Here is a 16,212-nt window from a genome sequence, read left to right as displayed (position 1 = left end):
TTTTTGGAGTTACTGTTCTTGTGTTCTGGAATCCACTTTCTTGAAAGTCTTCAAAAATTTGATGCCATCTCACATATATTTCCCCAGCAGTTATTTATTTTTTTTAAGTTCATTTATTTAGAGAGAGAGAGAGCAGGCATGAGCAGGGGAGGGGCAGAGAGAGAGGGAGAGAGAATCCCAAGCAGGCTTCACACTGCCAGTGCAGAGCACTATGCGTGGCTCTGTCTCACGAACCATGAGATCTTGATCTGAGCCAAAATCAAGAGTCGGATGCTTAAACAACTGAGCCAACCAGGTGCCCCTCCCCAGTAGTTCTTTCTAAAGGCAGAGATATGGATTTAAATGGTCTCAAGATCCCTTGAGCCTCATTGAGCTGAATTCGCCACCTACCTTGCAGGCAATCAGGTGGAGTTAACCATTAACCACAGGAAGTGCCATGGTCCATGAAAATAGTAGTTAATGGAAAGCTTACCCAAAGTTGTTATAGGATCCTTTTACCTTTGTCTCCTCAGATATTTTAAATGGGTTAGAATTAAGATGAAGGGTGTCTATAACATCTAGAGGATGGATCTGCAAAAGGACTAAAGAAGGTGTCATTTCTTTCATTTTTCATTTGTATAATTTCTAAGAAAGGTAAGTCTCTGGAGATTCACTGATCTGTTCTAAAGAACTGTGATTGCAGTAATTTAAACCTCTTTAATCTGGAATTTGAGTTAAAAACCACCACCAAATTACAAGACTGCCAAATCTTCCTTCTTTTAACAGTGTAGACGAAATACAATCCCAGCAGAGTTTTTCTCAGAACTCATCGGAACGCCTGGGGAGAGTAATATGAAGAATCCAAAATGAGTATGGGTGCATAAAATAATAAGCATGTTTTTATGTGTTTCAAGTCATTTAAACATTTTCACTCCATGAGTGTGAAAGTAAGCGTTGGCCTGGAAAATACTGCTGGATTGTATTAGGACTGGTTTTTTTTTTTTTCCTGTAAAGGCATATATTTTTAAAAATTGCAATTTTATGGAGATACAGAGAATTGAAACTTGCATTGCAGTAAAATCTGAGCAATTGTATGATTAAACAGTTTCCTTCTTCCCTAGAGACATGTGAATAATAAAAATAGCCCTAGGATCATTTAATGTAACCTTTGTTCATTCAGACTTTCACTCAGCACTTTTTACTTGTGGTTGAGTTTGCTTTGTTAATGGATTATTTATGTGATCCCAATTTTACTCTCATCTTTAGATTCTGAGGATTATAATAACAATAACGCTTATGGAAGTATTTGTGAAATTTAAAGCAAACATCTCTCTCTCTTCTTAATTTTTTTGGACAGCACAAGTTTTATATTTTTATATTTTTTTCTCCTTGTTTGGTTTGCTGTCATTTTTATGACCTCAAGTCCATACTGTGGGTAAGATATCATTCACCATCCTCAGACGTTCTCTTTACGTTCGGCTTCACATGAGTGTACCTAGTGGTGGGGGATACAGATATATTTCAAGCCCTCCACTGCTTACCAGTTGGCCAAGCTTAGTTTTCTTCCATATGTTTCTGGTTTAATATTTTGAGTTTTCAGTGGGCAAAAAGTGTTGGTAATTCTCAAGGTTCTACATTTTCCTTTCTAGGCTGGTCCAATTTAGGAAATGGAATCCTCTCATGTCATAAGGGGAGAGGCAAAGCCTTCAATTCCTCCTATGTTACTGAAATCTTGAGGTAAAATATTACATATTGGGGTCTTTTTATTTCATGGATGTTGTCTTGTCTTCCCCATAACATTTGAACTTTTGGGGTTAGAGCTGTGCCTCAGTTTATTTTGAATTCTTCTATCTGTGTCCCTAATAGGTGTTCAGTAAATACTTGCTTAAGTGAAATTAACTTTTAGTATTTGATGGGATGGCAATTACTAATGCCAAACAGTTTGGTATTTTCTTCTTTCTCCTCACACCACAAACTTTTTTTTTCTTTTTAAATCTAAGTTAACATATAGTGTAATAATAATTTCAGGAATAGAATTTAGTGATTCATCACTTACACATAACACCTGGTGCTCATCCCAACAAGTGTCCTCCTTATTGCCCATCATCCATCTAGCCTTTCCCCGACCAAACATCCCACCAGCAACCCTCAGTTTGTTCTCTGTATTTAAGAGTCTCTTATAGGTTGTCTCCCTCTCTGTTTTTTATGTTATTTTTGTATATATTACCTTATGTTCATCTGTTTTGTATCTTAAATTCCACTTATGAGTGGAGTCATATGATATTTGTCTTTCTCTGACTGACTTATTTAGCTTAGTACAATACACTCTAGTTCCATCCACATTGTTGCAAATGGCAAGATTTCATTTTTTTGATTGCCAAGTAATACTCCATTGTGTGTGTGTGTGTGTGTGTGTGTGTGTGTGTATATATATATATATATATATATATATATATATACCACTTCTTCTTTATCTGTTAATCAGTCCATGGACATTTGGGCTCTTTCCGTACTTTGGCTATTGTCAATAGTGCTGCTATAAACATTGGGGTGCATGTGCCCCTCCAAATCAGCTCTCCTGTACTCCAAATCAGCTCTCCTGTATCCTTTGGATAAATACCTAGCAATTGCTGGGTCCTAGGGTAGTTCTATTTGTAATTTATTGAGGAGTCTCCATCCTGTTTCCCAGAGTGGCTGCACCAGTTTCCATTCCCACCAGCCATGCAAATGGGTTTCTCTTTCTCTGCATCCTCGCCAACATCTGTTGTTGCCCGAGTTATTAATTTTAGCCATTCTGACAGGTGTGAGGTGGTATCTCATCGTGGTTTTGTTTTGAATTTCCCTGATGACAAGTGATGTTAAGCATTTTTTCATGTGTCTGTTAGCCATCTGGATGTCTTCTTTAGAAAAGTGTCTATTCATGTCTTCGGCCCATTTCTTCACTGGACTATTTGTTTTTTGGGTGTTGAGTTTGATAAGTTCTTTATAGATTTTGGATACTAACTGATGTATCATTTGCAAATATCTTCTGCCATTCTTTTGGTTGCCTTTTAGTTTTGCTGATTGTTTCCTCTGCTCTGCAGAAGTTTTTATCTTGATGAGGTCCCAATAGTTCATTTTTGCTTTTGTTTCCCTTGCTTCCAGAGACATGTCAAGTAAGAAGTTGCTGTGGCTGAGCTCAAAGAGGTTTTTGCCTGCCTTTTCCACTAGGATTTTGATGGCTGCCTGTCTTATGTTGAGGTCTTTCATCCATTTTGAGTTTATTTTTGTGTCTGGTCTAAGAAAGTGGTCCAGGTTCATTCTTCTGCATGTCGGTGTTCAGTTTTCCTAGCATCACTTGCTGAAGAGACTGTCTTTACACCATTGCATATTCTTTCCGGCTTTGTCAAAGATTAGTTGGCCATACGTTTGTGGGTCCATTTCTGGATTCTCTATTCTGTTCCATTGATCTATGTGTCTGTTTTTGTGCCATTACCATACTGTCTTGATGATTACAGCTTGTAATACAGCTTGAAGTTTGTAATTGTGATGCCTCCAGCTTTGGTTTTCTTTTTTAGGATTGCTTTGGCTATTCAGGGTCTTTTCTGGTTCCATAAAATTTTTAGGATTGTTTGTTCTAGCTCTGTGAAGAATGCTGGTGTTATTTTGATAGTTATTGCATTGAATATGTAGAATGCTCTGGGAAGTACTGACATTTTAACAATATTTGTTCTTCCAATCCATGAGCATGGAATGTTTTTCGATTTTTTAATGTTTTCTTCAATTCTTTTCATAAGCTTTCTATAGGTTTCAGTGTATAGGTTTTTCACCTCTTTGGTTAAGTTTATTCCTAGGTATTTTATGGGTTTTGGTGCAATTGTAAATGGGATTGATTCCTTGATTTCTCTTTTTGCTGCTTCATTATTGGTGCATAGAAATGCAACCTATTTCTGCACATTGATTTTATATCCTACGACTTAGCCAAATTCATGTATCAGTTCTAGCAGTTTTTTGGTGGAGTCTTTTGCGTTTTCCACATAGAGTATCATGTCATCTGCGAAGAGTGAAAGTTTGGCTTCCTCCTTGCTGATTTGGATGCCTTTATTTCTTTGTGTTGTCTGATTGCCGATGTGAAGACTTCCAACCCATGATGTTGAATAACAGTGATGAAAGTGGACATCCTTGTCGTGTTTCTGACCTTAGGGGTAAAAGCTCTCAGTTTTTCCCCATGGAGGATGATATTAGCAGTGGGTCTTTTGTATATGGCCTTTATGATCTTGAGGTATGATCGTTGTATCCCTGCTTTTTTGAGAGTTTTTATCAAGAAAGGATGCTGTGTTTTGTCAAATACTTTTTCAGCAGCTATTGAGAGGATCACATGGTTCTTATCCTTTCTTTTATTAACAAGCAGTTTGGTATTAAAATTAGTGTCCTTGGGTCATCTTGACAATCTGTATTTACCAAAAGCAATCCCTGAGCCTCAGTGCATTACTCCATTTGGTAAAGTAATTAATTCATTCAGTTATTCTCAAGCAACTCATTTTTAGTTTTCTTTCTTTTTTTAAGTTTGTTTATTTATTTTGAGAGAGAGAGAGAGAGAGAGAGCATGAGCAGTGGAGGGGCAGAGAGAGAGGGAGAGAGAGAATCCCAAGCAGACTCCACCCTGTCAGCCCACAGCCCGACTTGGGGCTCCATGTCTTGAACTGTGAGATTATGACCTGAGCCAAGACCAAGAGTTGGGAAAAACAAATGAAAAAGAGAAAAAAGAGACAAACAGAAAAGTATCGTCCTAAATAGAGAACAAAATCGTGGTTACCAGAGGGGAGGTGGCTAGGGGATTGGGTGAAATAGATAAAGGGAATTAAAAGGATTCTTATCATGATGAGGACTGAAAAATGTGTAGAATTATTGAATCATTATATTGTACACCTGAAACTAATATAACATTGTGTGTTAATTATACTTGAATAAAAAAATAATTGAAAAAAAAAAAAGACCAAGAGTTGGGAGCTTAACTGACTGAGCCACTCAGGTGCCCTTACTTTTAGTTTTCCTAATTCCAGTAGAACTCTGTATCTGCCTTATTTTCTTCATGCTCATATTTCTTCCTAACTTCTGTATCTTTGTATACTTCTGTATCTTCCTGTACTTCTCTATTCCAAAGTTATCTAGGTTCCCAAACAGCTGAACTTTGACCTTCAGAGGGATTTGCCATCATTTCTCCAAAACAGTTGCTGGGTATTGTGTGCTCATTTGTCTGGAGTTTTTGACCACAATGAAGCCATGCATATTTGTTCTGGTTGCTTGGCTGCCCAGACCTACATGATTATTCTATTTCTTCCCATCTGAGTATACTTCCAGGTGTGGGGGGATTACATAAGTCTTCATGTGTATTCAGAGTAATCACTCCTGAACTTAGTCTAACCAAAAAGGGGAAATTATCGGACATTCATGGGGTACCTCATGGAGGGGAAGAGGAACTGTGTAGGCCAGGAGTCTGATTGGCTGGAGGGCTGTCAGGCCCAGAACCAGGGGTTCAGTAACCATCACATTCCTCCTGTCTTCCCCTTCCCACTTCTCTTTTCTCTTCTCTTTCTCTGGATTGGTTTAATTTTCTCCTACTTCTTACAGGCTTTCTACATGTAGTAAAAACATGTAAAAATATGGCTGGTTCATATTCACATCCTTCCAGTTCTAGACATTAAAAAAGCAAGATGCTATTAAACAAACAAACAAATAAAAATTTAAGGTTTTTGCAGTAGGGGAGGTCAGTGAGGGAGCAGGAGTTGGTGGTGTGGAGAGAGATCTGATTAGAGAGAATAAATATAAAATAAGACTAGAGGCCAAAATGAGCTCTTTGGGTATCCATCCCAGTGTTCAGTGCTTGTGGGTGAACATGGAGTCTGGTTTGCTGTCGCAGTGGGAGAGCAGTTGCTGCAGAATTCCAGGTTGCCTCTCCTTCCCCCTGTGAGCATGGTCTCCATCACTTGATTCAAAAGGAAATTTAGGTTAAATGAACTCATCTTCTACATATATCCAAGTCTCTCTGTGTAGAAGTTTCTTCTGTCACCCTGTGCTTCTCTTTTGCTAAAAATTTTCACCTTTAAAAGGTACATATTTTCATTCCACTTATTAAAAAAATCTACTTACTTCTTAACTCTCTTCAGTCTGGTTTCTACCTTCATCACACCCTGAAATCATCTTGCCAACTTCACAATGATCTCTTAATGACTAATTTGTATGTTTCCTTCTCTAACTGGTCTTCCTTATCCTTTCTAAGATTCAACACTGCTATTTACACATTTTCAAAACTCGTTCCTCCTTTGTCTTCCAGGATGCCACTTTCCTGTGGTTCTCTCTCTGTGTGCCTTTGCTGACTCCTTTTTTTTCTGTGTTTCCTATAAATGTTGGCATTGCTAAGAATCTTCTTAATTGTTTTCTTTTGGTATTCTCTAGATTCCATTGGAATGAACTCGCCTTTACTCTTCTCTTACAATGATTTCCAAATATTTACTGTGAGGACATTTCTTGATCCTGATCTTCAGATCTGTTTTTCTAACAACCATTGGACAGCTCCATTTTTACAGTCTCTAAACCCCTAAAACTCAGCATGACACACATCAAGTTCTTTCTCTTTGTCTTTACCTTTTCCTTCTTTACTCTCTATCTGGTTCAATAATAACATCCTCCAACAATCAGCTGGGGCAGAGATGATGTTGTCTCTCAGTATCTGTTCTTCTATCCTTCCATAGTAATGCAGTTTAATGGTTGTAGCTGGATTAATGACCACTCAGAATAAAGGTTACTTCTCCAATCTCCCTGTGGCTATAATTTAGCCAAAGGAATGCAAATAGATGAGTCATATGGTGGCTTTTGAAAACCTTTAAAATATTGCTGGCATCTTTCTTTTGCCCTTATTTTCTTTGTGCCTTCCTCCATCCTGATGCCTGGAATGTGAATGTGATGACAGGCACTTGAGTGGCCATCTTGGACCACATGACTGAGAGCCACACGTTGGGAACACTGAATTATATGTGGGGAGGAGCCTGGCTCTCTGAGGGCTTCGTGGAGCAGAGCCGTTCATCCTACATTGGCAACTTCTGGATTTACACACAAGAAATTAAGCATCAATCTTCTCTAGCCTTTGCTATGTTTTGTCCTTGTTACTCATAGCCAAACCTAATTCTCACTGATGAATCAGCCAAACCCAAATCCTAGAGTAATGCTAGACTATTCCCTCTCTTCCAAGACCCATATCCAATCAGTCATCAAGTTCTATTGAATCTACTACTTTGGTATCTTTCTCTCTTCTCTTAAGCCTTATGTTTCCAATCATGGCCTGCAGTTTCATCCTTATCCAATATATACTCCACACTGCCCCTGAAATGACCTTCGCAAAAGAGACTAAATCCCTGATTAGCCTCCTGCAATGATTCCCACTGTCTACAGTTCTTAGTATGGAAAACACTTCATGATCATCACAGTTCATCTTCTGCCACTCTACCAAACTGGTGACTCTCCAAACTATGGTTCTGGACCATGCCACCCTATTACATATCGCTGTGCCTTTGCATGTGCTGATCCTATGATCTGGCATGCCCAGTCTTTTTTTCTTCCTCAGCATTCATCTATATCCTTTATGGAGCATTTTCCTAATTCCCAAAGAGAGGAAGGGGACTGATAACTTCTCCCTTTGTGATAGGATGAACATTACATGTACATATGTGTTGCAGTTTTTACTCTGTCCCATAATTACCTGTTTATATGACTCTCTCTTTTAGATTATGTGCTCTTTGATGATAGAAACTGTATTTCTCTTTATTTAAAAAATTTTTTTTAATGTTTATTTATCTTTGAGAGACAGAGAGAGACAGAGTGTGAGCGGGAGAAGGGCAGAGAGAGGGGGAGACACAGAATCCAAAGCAGGCTCCAGGCTCTGAGCTGTCAGCACAGAGCCCGACACGGGGCTTGAACCCATGATCTGTGAGATCATGACCTGAGCTGAAGTCGGATGCTTAACCTGACTGAGCTCTGCTTCCACCTTTGCACTCTATCTGTGTTAGTTCCTATTGCTGCTATAACAAATTAGCACAGGCTTAGTGGCTTCAAACAAAGCAAGTTTATTATCTTAGATTTCTGGAGATAAGAAGTCTTAAAATGTATTAGCTGCATTCTCTGGGGAGAATCTATTTCCTTGTCTTTTCCAGCTTCTAGAGGTTGCCCACATTTCTTGACTCCTGGCCCCCTTCCATCTTCAAAGACAGCAGTGATGGTCAAATCTTTCACACGGCGTTACTCTGACTCTGACTCTCCTGCCCCACTTTTTCACTTATAAGGACCTTTGTGGTTATATTGGGCCCACCCAGAGAATTCAGGATAATATCCTTCTCTCTCTCCATCTGATTAGTGATCAATCTTAATTCTATTTGCAACCTTAATTCCCCTTTGCCACATGACAAGCATATTCAGAGGATCCAGGGATTAGGACATGGATGCTTTTCTACCTACCACACCATGTCAAGTCTATCCTTACAACATTAGCCATCAAAATGGTCAATTAGAAACATTTATCAGATAACATCACAGCTCTGCTTGAAACCTGTCCACTTCTGCTCTCAGTTAAAGTCCTTATAATAGTATTTCTTATGCTTTACATTGTCTGACCCTCTTCATGCTCCCTGACCTCTGGCTTGCTCTACCCCAGCCAGCCGCAGACATACCAAGGACAATCTTGTCTCAGAGCCTTTTCCTCAGATAACTATATGGCTCACTCCCTGATTAGCTGCAGGAATCTGATCAATTCTCAATTTGTCAGTGACTTTCTTGACAAAATTATATAAAGTAGCAACTCTCATTGCTCTGTCAATTCTTATTGCCTTATTCTGTTTTATTTTCTCCATGGTTCTTATCTTTATATTGCCTACTGTATATTTACTGCTGTCATTTCTAATTTTCTGTCTTACCTCTGTGAGCTAGGATAACAGTTGGATTTTTTGTTGTTGTTCACTGTTGTAGATCTAGTCCTTACAAAAGTGTCTGACACATAGGAATATTCCAATGAATATTTACTGAATGAAATAACTGGATGCATGCATACACATATGAAGCACCATTGCTCTATCTGAAGCTGGAAGGGGTTTATGAGATGAAGGAAAATGGAAGGCCAGTGTTAAGTTGAGTGACTGGATTTATCACCATTTATTTATTATTAAAAAAAATTTTTTAATGTTTATTTTTGGGACAGAAAGAGACAGAGACAGAGCGTGGGTGGGGGGGGGAGGGGCAGAGAGAGAGGGAGACACAGAATCTGACGCAGGCTCCAGGCTCTGAGCTGTCAGCACAGAGCTCCATGCCTGGCTCGAACTCATGGACCATGAGATCATGACTGAGGTCAGATGCTTGATTGACTAAAATTAATTTTTAAAAGTGTTTATTTAGAGAGAGAGAAAGAGAAGGGGAGGGGCAGAGAGAGAGAGAGAGAGAGAGAAAAAACCCAAGCAGTCTCTGCATTGTCAGCACAGAGCCTGACACAGACTTGATCCCATGTACTGTGAGATCATAACCTGGACTGAAATCAAGAGCCAGACACTTAACTGACTGAGCCACCCAGGCGCCCCAATTACAAAGTTATTTTTTTTTAATATTTTTTTTCAATGTTTATTTATTTTTGGGACAGAGAGAGACAGAGCATGAACGGGGGAGGGGCAGAGAGAGAGGGAGACACAGAATCAGAAACAGGCTCCAGGCTCTGAGCCATCAGCCCTGAGCCTGACGCGGGGCTCGAACTCCCGGACCGCGAGATCGTGACCTGGCTGAAGTCGGACGCTTAACCGACTGCGCCACCCAGGCGCCCCACAAAGTTATTTTTTAATAAAAAGCATTGTCTCATCTTTACCATTCAATGAAGAAGCCCATATCAGCCTCCAACGAGAATTCATAAGTCACTGTGACTCGTTTCTAAAGAGTTATAATAATTTGCTTTAAATATACTTCAGGACACATAGACCAATGGAATAGAATAGAAACCCCAGAACTAGACCCACAAAAGTATGGCCAACTAATCTTTGACAAAGCAGAAAAGAATATCCAATGGAAAAAAGACAGTCTCTTTAACAAATGGTGCTGGGAGAACAGGACAGCAACATGAAGAAGGATGAAACTAGACCACTTTCTTACACTATTCACAAAAATAAACTCAAAATGGATAAAGGACCTGAATGTGAGACAGGAACCCATCAAAACCCTAGAGGAGAAAGCAGGAAAAGACCTCTCTGACCTCAGCCGCAGCAATTTCTTACTTGACACATCTCCAAAGGCAAGGGAATTAAAAGCAAAAATGAACTATTGGGGCTTCATGAAGATAAAAAGCTTCTGCACAGCAAAGGAAACAATCAACAAAACTAAAAGGCAACCCACAGAATGGGGAAAGACATTTGCAAATGATATATCAGAAAAAGGTTTAGTATCCAAAATCTATAAAGAACTCACCAAACTCCACACCCGAAAAACAAATAATCCAGTGAAGAAATGGGCAGAAAATATGAATAGACACTTCTCTAAAGAAGACATCCAGATGGCCAACAGGCACATGAAAAGATGCTCAACGTTGCTCCTTATCAGGGAAATACAAATCAAAACCACACTCAGATATAACCTCACGCCAGTCAGAGTGGCCAAAATGAACAAATCAGGAGACTATAGATGCTGGAGAGGATGTGGAGAAACGGGAACCCTCTTGCACTGCTGGTGGGAATGCAAACTGCTGCAACCACTCTGGAAAACAGTGTGGAGATTCCTCAAAAAATTAAAAGTAGATCTACCCTATGACCCAGCAATAGCACTGCTAGGAATTTACCCAAGGGATACAGGAGTGCTGATGCATAGAGGAACTTGTACCCCAATGTTTACAGCAGCACTCTCAACAATAGCCAAATTATGGAAAGAGCCTAAATGTCCATCAAGTGACGAGTAGATAAAGAAATTGTGGTTTATATACACAATGGAATACTACGTGGCAATGAGAAAGAATGAAATACGGCCTTTTGTAGCCACGTGGATGGAACTAGAGAGTGTGATGCTAAGTGAAATAAGTCATACAGAGAAAGACAGATACCATATGTTTTCACTCTTATGTGGATCCTGAGAAACTTAACAGAAGTTCATGGGGGAGGGGAAGAAAAAAAAAGAGGTTAGAGTGGGAGAGAGCCAAAGCATAAGAGACTCTTAAAAACTGAGAACAAACTGAGGGTTGATGGGGGGTGGGAGGGAGGGGAGGGTGGGTGATGGGTATTGAGGAGGACACCTTTTGGGATGAGCACTGGGTGTTGTATGGAAACCAATTTGACAATAAATTTCATATTAAAAAAATAAAATAAATTTTTAAAATATACTTCAGGAGTGGGAGAGATTGCCAGTAGCACAGCAGTCCCAGGGCAGATGCCATGAGAGGCAGCACCTGGGGAGCTTATTCTAGCATGCTCTGGGAGCCTCCAAGCCAAGACCAAAAGAGGAACACATCTTAAGATTAACATGTTTTGATTAATTAATTAAATTTAAACATTTCTCATTTGAAAACATGAAAATGCTTCCTGTTCACTTTCTTTCCAATTGTTTTCTTTCTGTTTCCTGGAAATGTTTGAAATAACAACCCTTATCAGCACATATATGTTCCTGACAGAAATCCTATGTTTTGCAAATGTTTAAGTGGTAAAACTTATAAGATGAAACACACACACACACACACACACACACACACACACACACACACGAAAACAGTATATCCAGAAAATCTTAAATCTCAGAGTGAGTTTTCTGGGTACAATAGAATTCTCTAACTGTAGGCATAAGAAACCCATAAGAAACTCATAAACGCAGAGAACAAACTGAGGGTTGATGGTGCGTGGGTGGGAGAGGGGAAACTGAGTGATTGGCATTGAAGAGGGCATTTGTTGGGATGAGCACTGGATGTTATATGTAAGCGATGAATCACAGGAATCTACCCCCGAAACCAAGAGTACACTGTATACACTGTATGTTAGCTAACTGGACGATAAATTATATTTAAAAAAAAGAGAAGAAAGTAGCCCAAATTTCATGCAAAAAATATTCTGGTAATGATTGATGGCTCCTCCCTGAGGCAACTGAAGAACCCTGGTGCAGAAACTACCTTGTGCTTTTCTGTGCCCCAAATCATATGTCGGAACCTATTTCTTACCTCCATCCCATTCCAGAACGTTTGCCTTAGCTGTAAGATACTTTATATAGTTTTGAAATTCGAAAAAAAACCCTGAAAGAAACAAAGCCAAAAAAAGGCATCAGGTCCTTTTTTGGTCTGTGTTTATACTAACCAAACAAAGAAACAGCTAACAAAATTTCCTGTCCTTTAATGTTTATCCAGCATCGGTGTTTCAGGTGTATTAATTTTATATATAACTTTCAGAGTGATGGATATGCTCACTGTCTTAACTGTGTCATAGTTTATGGTATATGCATATATCAAAACATCAAAATGTGCACTTTAAACATGTGTAATTTATTTTTTCCCAATTATACCTCAATAAAGGTATTTTTAGAAACTTAAAAATGCACACACACACACACACACACACACACACATAGTTCTACCTTCTAAAGCTCCAATGCCCAATAAACTCCTGCAGCTATCTACATTAATTGAAATTAAAGAAAATTAGAAATTCAGTTCCTTAGTTGCCCTAGACACAGTTCAAGTGTTCAATAGTCACATGTGGCTGGTGGCCCCCATGCTGGACAGTGCAGACATAGAACATTGCCATCATTGCAGAAAGTTCTATTGGATAGCATTGTTGTAAATAATTCCTCATTTGCTTATTTTAATTTCCATGCCTTACCTTACTGAATGCCTCTTATCAAAGCACAGGTCTCCTGCTTTCTGCCTCTGCATAGAAACTAGAGCAATTTTTCTAAAATGCAAATTTGCTTATCACTCTCCTGCTCAAAATCCACCTCCATCCCCCACCAGATGAAATCCAAACTCTTACAAGTAGAAACCATGGAAAGACCTCCCTGTCCTCCTTTCCTGCCTTCTCCCTCTCCTTTGTTCTCTGTGCACTTGTTCTCTAGAAACATTGGTTCACCTTGATGAAGTCCCTATAGTTCATGTTTGCTTTCGTTTCCCTTGCCTTTGGTGACGTGTCTAGTAAGAAGTTGCTCCAGCTGAGGTCAAAGAGGTTGCTGCCTGTGTTCTTCTCTAGGATTTTGATGCTTTCCTGTCTCATATTTAGGTTTTTCATCCATTTTGAATTTATTTTTGTGTATGGTGTAAGAAACTCGTCCAATTTCATTCTTCTGCTTGTCACCATCCAGTTTTCTCAACACGATTTGTTGAAGAGATTGTATTTTTTCCACTGGATATTCTTTCCTGCTTTGTCAAAGATTACTTGACTACATAGTTGTGAGTCCATTTCTGGGTTTTCTATTCTGTTCCATTGATCTATGTGTCTGTTTTTGTGCCAGTACCATAGTGTCTTGATGATTACAGCTTTGTAATATAGCTTGAAATCCATAATTGTGATGCCTCCATTTTTTTTCTTTTTCAGGATTGTTTTGGCTATTTGGGGTATTTTATGGTTCCATACAAATTTTAAGATTGTTTGTTCTAGTTCTGTGAAGAATACTGGGGTTATTTTATTAGGGATTGTATTAAATGTATACATTGCTTTGGGTAGTATAGACATTTAAACGATGTTTATTCTTCCAGTTCATGAACATGGAATGCTTTTCCATTTCTTTGTGTCCTCTTCAATATCTTCCAGAAGTCTTCTGTAGTTTTCAGAGTACAGATCTCTTAGAGATCTTAGGTTTTCATAGGTTTCTTTATCTCTTTTCTTAGGTTATTCCTAGATATTTTATTGTTTTTGGTGCAATGGGATTGATTCCTTGATTTCTTTTTCTGCTGCTTTGTTGTTGGTGTATAGAAACACAACACATTTCTGCACATTGGTTTTATATCCTGCCACTTTGATGAATTCATGTATTAGATAAAAGGCTTCTGCACACCAAAGGAAATGATCAACAAAACTAATATGCAGCCTACAGAATGGGAGAAGATAAAGGGTTAATATCCAAAATCTATAAAGAACTTATCAAACTCAACACCCAAAAAACAAACAACCCAGTTAAGAAATGGGCAGGAGACACGAATAGATAGTTTTCCAAAGAAGACATCCAGATGGCTAACAGATGTATGAAGATGCTCAACATGACTCATCATCAGGGAAATACAAGTCAAAACCATGACGAGATATCAGCTCAAACCTGTCAGAATGGCTAAAATTAACAACACAAGAAACAATAGGTGTTGGCAAGAATGTGGAGAAAGGTGAACTCTCTTGCACTGCTGGTAACAATGCAAACTGGTGCAGCCACTCTGGAGAACAGTATGGAGGTTCCTCAAAAAACTAAAAATAGAACTACCCTATGATCCAGCAATTATACCATTAGGTATTTACCCAAAGGATACAAAAACATTGATTCGAAGGAGTACATGGACCCCAATGTTTATAGCAGCATTATCAACAATAGCCAAACTCTGGAGAAAGCCCAAATGTCCACTGACTGATAAATGGATAAATAAGATGTGGTATATATATAATGGAATATTACTTGGCCAACAAAAAGAATGAAATCTTGCCATTTTCAATGATGTAGATGGAGCTAGAATGTATTATGCCAGTGAAATAGTCAATCAGAGAAAGACAAATACCATATGATTTAACTCATATGTAGAATTTAGGAAACAAAACAGATGAACATATGGGAAGGAGGGAAAAATACAAGAGAGGGGAACAAAGCACAAGAGACTCTTTAAAAAAATTTTTAATGTTTGTTTATTTTGAGAGAGAGAGAGAGAAAGCAGGGAAGGGGCAGAGAGAGAGGGAGAGAGAAAATCCTAAGCAGTCTCTGTGTTGTCAGCACAGAGCCCAAAGGGGGGGTAGAACTCACGAACCGTGAGATCATGACCTGAGCTGAAATCAAGAGTCAGAAGCTTAACTGACTGAGCAACCCAGGCACCTCGAAAGACTCAACATAGAGAACAAACTGAGGGTTGATGGAGGGAGGTGGGTGGGAGATGCACTAGATGGGTGATGGGTATTAAGGAGGGCACTTGTTGTGATGAGCACTAGGTGTTGTATATAAGTGATGAATCACTGAATTCTCCTGAAACCAATATTTCACTGTATATTAACAAACTAAAATTTAAATTAAAAATGTTCATAAAATAAAATGAAACAAAAACATACAACCCCCCAAAATATTGGTTCATTCACCTCTTTTGTCCAGAAATCTCTCCGCTTACATCTCTACCAGGTATATCTCTACCTGCTTAGATTTTTAGATTGAAAATCTGATCTTACCTGTGAATTCTTCCTACTCAGTTGGACAATTAAGTGGATACTATCTTTTGGCCCATAGCCTATTTATTTTAGAGATTTATTGAGATTTTCTTTGTGGGTTAATATATAGCCATTTCTATCAGTATTCTATGTGGACCTAAAAAAGAAGGTATAATATCTGATTATAGAGTAGGAAGTATCTTTTATATCATCCTCATTGATGACATTTTGGAAGACAGACTGTATTTTCTCTCTTCAGACCTAGTTTAAAATATAATATAACCATATTTTTAATGAAAGTTTTTTTTAAGGCTTTAAACCTAAATTTCTTTGATTGTCATAAGTTGTATATTTGAATCCCCTCAATTAGAGACAAAAAAATTCAATATAGTTTTAGTCTCTCCTGTTCTTGACCAAGCACTTCACCATTTCTTAAACTCAGGTTTCAAGTCAGGTGATTATATAGGTATATGTGTGTGTGGAATATGTCTGTCTATCTATCTACCCATCTAATCTATCGTGGGTGGGGCCCTCATGAATAGGATAGTGCCCTGACAGGAAGAGACATGACAGCTTCCTCTCTCTGCCCCCTACTATATGATGATGCAATGAGAAGGTGGCCTTCTGTGAGCCAAGAAGAGGGCTCTGACCAGACACTGATCTGTCGGCACTTTAATCTTAGACTTCCCAGCTTCCAGAATATGATAAATAAATGTTTGTGGGTTAAGCCACCCAGTCTATGGTATTGGTTATAGCAGCCTGAGCTAAAACCTAAAACAGTGTATTTATGTATCACACACACACACACACACACACACACTAAACCTGGAATGCTGACACCTCTTTCCACCATTCCCCTTCCCTATTTGACTCCCAGAGC

The 16,212-nt window shown here is 38.8% G+C and overlaps 1 long non-coding RNA gene across 1 annotated transcript in view; it reads left to right on the top strand.

Annotated features, from left to right (window-relative positions):
* Positions 1 to 257: 257 nt before the first annotated feature.
* Positions 258 to 16,212, top strand: part of LOC122490044 — a 47,074-nt gene continuing 31,119 nt past the window's right edge. The window contains exons 1-2 of the long non-coding RNA XR_006299070.1: positions 258 to 633; positions 1,629 to 1,716. This is a non-coding gene — a long non-coding RNA (uncharacterized LOC122490044). The remainder of the gene's footprint in view (positions 634 to 1,628; positions 1,717 to 16,212) is intronic.

This window comes from Prionailurus bengalensis, chromosome B2 (assembly GCF_016509475.1).
Source record: "Prionailurus bengalensis isolate Pbe53 chromosome B2, Fcat_Pben_1.1_paternal_pri, whole genome shotgun sequence".
Classification (NCBI taxonomy): Eukaryota; Metazoa; Chordata; class Mammalia; order Carnivora; family Felidae; genus Prionailurus; species Prionailurus bengalensis.
Note: the sequence above shows the minus strand (reverse complement) of the source record. Positions and strands in the feature narration are given on the sequence as shown.